The sequence below is a fragment of the Giraffa tippelskirchi genome, chromosome 1 (assembly GCF_054371585.1).
Source record: "Giraffa tippelskirchi isolate mGirTip1 chromosome 1, T2T-mGirTip1v1.2.pri, whole genome shotgun sequence".
Lineage (NCBI taxonomy): Eukaryota > Metazoa > Chordata > Mammalia > Artiodactyla > Giraffidae > Giraffa > Giraffa tippelskirchi.
In genome coordinates this window covers 18,034,627-18,040,261 of record NC_137275.1, presented here as the reverse complement: position 1 = coordinate 18,040,261, position 5,635 = coordinate 18,034,627, and the positions used below count along the sequence as shown (strand labels likewise).

Here is a 5,635-nt window from a genome sequence, read left to right as displayed (position 1 = left end):
ACCAGAGGTTAGTGTGTGAGTTTATTAGGGGTGCTCTTGGGATCAGGACTTGCTGGGGAGGGACTGGGTGGAGGGAGAGGTTGGATGGCAGTGTGGCTACCCCCATGGCGAGCTCTGCAACTACAATAGCCCTTTGGAGTTGACCCCATTTGGGGCTTGGAGGCTGGATTTTCATGGCCCTATGTCAACCAGTCATCAAATGCAGGTTGACCCTGGGAAGTGGGTAAGACTTTGGCTGAGGTGGTTGCATTCAGCCAACTTGAGGGCAGTTCCCAAGGGCTGAGGGTTGGTGGAGGGCAGCATGCCCAGGAGGTGCGGGGTTGGGCGGGTGATAAATCCTTCAGTCCTAAAGCTGAGATTTAGGTGGGATAGCACAGTCTGTTTCAAAGGGACTTACCTTTTGAGAGACCAATGGAATGTACTGAATGAAGTGCTTCTGGTTTGGGGAGATAGAAGTCACTGTGACTTTCAAAAAACTGAGTGCAAAGTCATTCAGTCGTGTCCAACTCTTTGGGACCCCATGGACTGTAGCCCACCAGGCTCCTCTGTCCGTGGAATTCTCCAGGCAAGAATATTGGAGTTGGTTGCCATGCCCTCCTCCAGGGGATCTTCCCAACCCAGGGACTGAACCCACATCTCTTACATCTCCTGCATTGGCAGGTAGGTTCTTTATCCCTAGTGCCATCTGGGAAGCCCAAGCAAACTGTAGTAATCCTCAGATCTGGGAATCGAAGACTGACTGTGTCTTTAAACTAAGCTTTAAATCAGGTCAGATTAAAATAAATGAGCTCCAATCTGTTTCTATGGCCTTCTCATTCTGAGAAGAGCATACCCTAAGATTTCTCATTCAGTTCAGTTCCATCGCTCAGTCCTGTCTGACTCTTTGCGACCCCATGGACTTTAGCACACCAGGCTTCCCTGTCCATCACCAACTCCCAGAGCTTGCTCAAACTTATATCCAGTGAGTCAGTGATGCCATCCAACCATCTCATCCTTTGTCATCCCCTTCTCCTCCTGCCTTCAATCTTTCCCAGCATCAGGGTCTTTTCCAATGAGTCAGCTCTTTGAATCAGGTGTCCAAAGTATTGGAGTTTCAGCTTCAGCATCAGTCCTTCCAATGAATATTCAGGACTGATTTCCTTCAGGATTGACTGAAGATTTCTCATACTCCAGTCAATAGTAAGTACTCTGTGTACTTCTAATGTTGCTATAGAAATAATAGCAGTAAAGATAACAACAATCACAACTAACACAAATTGAGTGTTACTATGTGCTAGCACTCTTTTAAATGCTCTATTTACTATTTTCTACTTAACTCTTACAATAACCCCATAAGGTAGGCAGTTTTATTATTCTCACTTTCAAGATGAGGATAATCAAGGCTCAGAGTTTAAATAACTTGTCCAAGGCTATGTAGCTGATAAATACAGTGCTGTGTTGCAAACAGTCAGGAAAAGCAAAAGTGGAAAGATCAAAACCAAAGCAAGGTGGTCTTCAGAAGAGAGGATCCCTGATGCTTTAAGATCTGGTCACATGAGGTTTCCTGACCAATGTTAGTGGCATGACAGGCCACTTCTGTTTCAACAAGTGAGAGTGCTGTGTCTGAGCTATCCTGGATTAGCCCATGGAAGGCATGGCCCCCTGAATAGCATGGCCCAATCGAGGTGTTCAAAAGAGATTTATTCAGTGATGGATGGAGTGAGTGTACTGGAAGGATTATTATTATTATTTTTTCTTGGTTGGAGACTCCCCTTGGACAGAGGTTGCAAAGAATAAGACACAACTGAAGTAACTTAGCATGCACATGTGCTCAAAACAGTCAAAACCCTGGACAATTTTCTTTCTCTGAGCCAGTTTTTCATCCATAGAAAGGAAATGAAGTCCCTGGGGAGATGTGAGGTTTGGAAATAATCACTGATGTAGGGTAGAGTTTTGTGCTGCATACGCATTCAACAAATGGGAGCAATTGTTGCTGTCATTATTATTATTATCGATTTTGCACCACATGCTGGAAGGTGATACTTGATTTAAGAACTATAAGAAGAACGAAATGCCTCATTCTTTCAGCTTTGGAATGCTTGACTACATCATCTCTAGCATTCTGTTTTAAAACAAAGCATGGAATCCTAGATTTTCATGTTTCTCAGGTGCAGAGTTTTTAGACAAATAATTTGTACCGAAGTAAAAATGGAGCTTCCTGGTTCCATCCTGCCCCATCTGGCCCCCTTCCGACGTTTTCAAGGCATGTCTTGCTTTTATTACCCTTGCATTAACGGATCTACTTCAAGGAGCTTACCATGACCCAGGAAATGGAGGCTGATGAAAATTGGAGGAGGTAAGATGGCAAGAAGACATAAAAGGGATTTTATGTTCTTTTTTAGGAGTCATTAAAGCAGTGTAAAAAAAAAATCCTTAAAATGCCACACAAAGTAGTGTTTAGATAAGACTCAGAGGACATTTTCTATAGACAGATGAAAAAAGCCAGTCTCTGTGCTTTTGGCAGAGTTAATTCCTGGGTAAGGGGTAAGGGGGTCAGGGCTTGGTTGGATATAGGAGAAAACTCTTCAGTTATTTTAAGCAGAAGGAAATTTCACACAAGGAATAAATATGCTTATGAAATCACTAGAGGGATTGGAGGAGGAGGTACTGGGTGGCCGTCCAGGTGCTAGTACCAAAAGGACAACCACATCAGCCTGGCAGAGGACCATGACTTCAGCACAATCGGAAAGTTGGAGAACCAGGAGGTTACTTGAGCTACTGTTGGTTCTGAGGTCACGTTACTTTAGTTGTGAGTCTGGGGTCGGAGTGCTACCACCTCCACTGTCGGTTCAGAAACACACTACCTCAGCCAAAATCTAGGGATCAGGAAGCTGGTCCCATCATTGTTGGCTCTGGAGCTGTGATCATCTGATAAATGTGCACTGGCAAAGTTGAAACAGGAGGCAAGGGGGCAGAGCACGGCCTTTAAAAGAATGACATAGCCCGAAGACATGACATAAACTGATTAGAACCAAAGTAGTCCAAGATGGTGGCCAAGTTGACTTCCACTAGATCTTGAGCCTCAGAATATCCTCTTTGTAACACATCAGCCTCAGTATATGCTCACTGTAACACATCAGCAAGCTAAATGACACACCCACAGGCACCATGACAATTCCAAGACCCATGAAAAAGGCAAAAAAGTGGAGCAGTGGCCTGATTCCTGGAAATCTCCACTCCTTACTCAAATTAGTTGGAATAATCCTCTTACTAATTAGCGTATGAAATTACCCAGCCCATAAAAATTAACATACCATATTCTGAGGCCACTCGCTCCTTCTGAGATGGCCCACAATCTGCGGAGTGTGTTTCTCTCTAAATAAATCCACTTCTTACCTACCTTCCTGTCTACTTTGTCTCTCACTGAATTCTTTCTGTGGTAAGACCAAGAACCTGAGCACCATTAAGTGCTGAAACCAGGGGTATGATCTCAGTTGGAAGACCATGGGTTTTGGCTGGGTTTGAGTCCCGGCGCCACATGCATTCAAGTTCCAATCTGAGGTACATGGTTTCAAAATGAGTATTTCCCTCCCTACTTGACTCAGGATGAAATCCAGTTCTTGCCCAAATTCATCTTCAAATGAGTCATGGAAATGGAATTTTTATCTTTCCAGCTTCTGCAGTGCAGGAAAGCATGGTAGACAGAGAAGCAAATCTATCCGCTGTTCCCACCACATAGTGGTTTACAAGGTGGAAAATTGGGAAGACTTCGATTTTCTCTTCTTGCCTAAGCTTGATTTTGCATATGTATGCAAAGAATAGCACATGAATGTTTGAAAATGTAAACCATCCACTGTTACCTTATCCTGATCCCATGACTGATTTCAGTGAACTCGCTAAATTTGAATTACTTGGAGGCCAGCACTTTTCTGTGGGGTCGCTAAGAGTTGGACACGACTGAGTGACTTCACTTTCACTTTTCACTTTCATGCATTGGAGAAGGAAATGGCAACCCACTCCAGTGTTCTTGCCTGGGGAATCCCAGGGATGAGGGAGCCTGGTAGGTTGCAGTCCATGGGGTCGCTAAGAGTTGGACACGACTGAGCTACTTCACTTTCACTTTTCACTTTCATGCCTTGGAGAAGGAAATGGCAACCCACTCCAGTGTTTTTGCCTGGAGAATCCCAGGGACGGGGGAGCCTGGTGGGCTGCCGTCTATGGGGTTGCACAGAGTTGGACACGACTGAAGCGACTTAGCAGCAGCAGTGGCGGCAGCAGCACTTTGTAAACACCAGACACATTTAGAGAGAAAAGACAGTTAAAATATCATTGGAGGAACTTGCCTGGTAGTCCAGTGGCTAAGACTCCACACTCTCCATGCAGGGGGTCTGGGTTCGATCCCTGGTCAGGAAACTAAGGTCCCACATGCTGCAAAGATGATCCTGTGCACTGCAATGCAGTGCAGCCAAATAAATAAGTAAATGTTAAAAAAAAAAAAAAATGGAAAAAGCAGTCCCTGTCTTTTAAAACTATTTTCAAAAAACCCATACCCATTAAAATCTCATTAGATAAATAACAACTCCAATTCTTATTCACAAACATATTTAATAGTAATGAGTTTAATGGAGCTGTTTATTTTATAATACACTTGGAAAACCATTGCTTCTCCAGCGACTGTGACCAAATAAGTGCCCAAATTATTTCTCTTCAGACCCTTTGGCCATGGCTAGATGCTTGGGTCAAAACAAGTTTCCTTTTAACAAAAGCACATAGAGCAGTAGTACTTGGAGCCTAATTGATGAACACGCAGGCTTGTAATCACCATTTGTAAAATTTATTTATAGCTTGTAATCTCTATGAGATCAGGGACCACATCTTTCAACCCCCTTATCATCTGCTTCCCATCACCGTTGATGCTGTTTCCCAAGATCATGGACATAGCAAGTGTGCAACCAGTTTTTGTTGACTATTTCTTAACTGAATGATAGAATACAGGAATAAATAACTGCTAAAAAGACCACATATTTGCTCAAATCACAGTGAAATATCGTGCTATGCTGAGTCGCTCAGTCGTGTTCAACTCTTTGCGACCCCATGGACTGTAGCCCTCCAGGCTCCTCTGCCCATGGGGATTCTGCAGGCAAGAATACTGGAAAGGGTTACCATGCTTGTCTCTAGGGGATCTTCCTAAACCAGGGATCGAACCCAGGTGTCCCGTATTACAGGTGGATTCTTTACCATCTGAGCCACCAGGGAAGCCCAAGAATACTGGAGTGGGTAGCCTATCCCTTCTCCAGGGGATTTTCCTGACCCAGGAATTGAATTGGGGTCTCCTGCATTGCAGGCAGATTCCTTACCAGCTGAGCTACAATGGGAAACATAATAGAGATTTTCTGCTTTGGTAAAGTACTTTTGATTTTACAGTTCTACGGTTCAGCTTTTATTTATTTATTTTTAACAAGAATAGTTAGGAAAATGGTCCATGTATATCACAGATAATTTTTTTCTCCCTCTGGTTTTTATTCTGGAATAGACACAATGATAAATGAAATTGCCAATGTGATTATGCTTTGAGCATTTCATTCCCTGGAAGATATAGCTGTGGACAAAGAGAAGGAACATATTCTCTTATGGATATGTTCTCTAGGGTAGCATC

At 43.5% G+C, this 5,635-nt stretch overlaps 1 long non-coding RNA gene across 1 annotated transcript; it reads left to right on the top strand.

Moving 5' to 3' along the window:
- The first annotated feature begins 512 nt into the window (after positions 1 to 512).
- LOC145542756 (uncharacterized) lies at positions 513 to 4,478 on the top strand. Its single transcript, XR_014080116.1, has 2 exons — positions 513 to 3,925; positions 4,211 to 4,478. It is a non-coding gene; the product is annotated as an uncharacterized LOC145542756 (long non-coding RNA).
- Positions 4,479 to 5,635: the final 1,157 nt, after the last annotated feature.